Raw genomic sequence first — 928 nt, forward strand, 5'->3', positions numbered from 1 at the left:
TTTAGTTCCTCTTCACTTTCCACCATAAGGGTGGTGTCATCTGCATATCTGAGGTTATTGATATTTCTCCCAGAAATCTGGATTCCAGCTTGTGCTTCCTCCAGCCCAGCGTTTCTCATGATGTACTCTGCATAGAAGTTAAATAAGCAGGGTAACAATATACAACCTTGACATACTCCTTTTCCTATCTGGAACCAGTCTGTTGTTCCATGTCCAGTTCGAACTGTTGTTCCTGACCTGCATATAGGTTTCTCAAGAGGCAGGTCAGGTGGTCTGATATTCCTATCTTTTTCAGAATTGTTCACAGTTTATTGGCATCCACACAGTCAAAAGCTTTGTCATAATCAATAAAGCAAAAATAGATGTTTTTCTGGAACTGCCTTGCTTTTTTGATGATGCAGTGGATGTTGGCAATTTGATCTCTGGTTCCTCTGACTTTTCTGAAACCAGCTTGAACATCTGGAAGTTCACAGTTCATTTATCGCTGAAGCCTGGCTTGGAGAATTTTGAGCATTACTTTACTAGCATGTGAGATGAGTGCAATCATGCGGTAGTTTGAGCATTCTTTGGCATTGCCTTTCTTTGGGATGGAATGAAAACTGACCTTTTCCAGTCCTGTGGCCACTGCTGAGTTTCCCAAGTTTGCTGGCATATTGAGTGCAGCACTTTCACAGCATCATCTTTCAGGATTTGAAATAGCTCAACTGAAATTCCATCACCTCCACTAGCTTTGTTCATAGTGATGCTTTCTAAGGCCCACTTGACTTCACATTCCAGGATGTCTGGCTCTAGATGAGTGATCACACCATCGTGATTATCTGGATCGTGAAGATCTTTTTTGTACAGTTCTTCTGTGTATCTTGCCACCTCTTCTTAATATCTTCTTCTTCTGTTAGGTCCATACCATTTCTGTCCTTTATCAAGCCCA

Source organism: Bison bison, unplaced genomic scaffold (genome assembly GCF_000754665.1).
Source record: "Bison bison bison isolate TAMUID 2011002044 unplaced genomic scaffold, Bison_UMD1.0 scf7180017864492, whole genome shotgun sequence".
Lineage (NCBI taxonomy): Eukaryota > Metazoa > Chordata > Mammalia > Artiodactyla > Bovidae > Bison > Bison bison.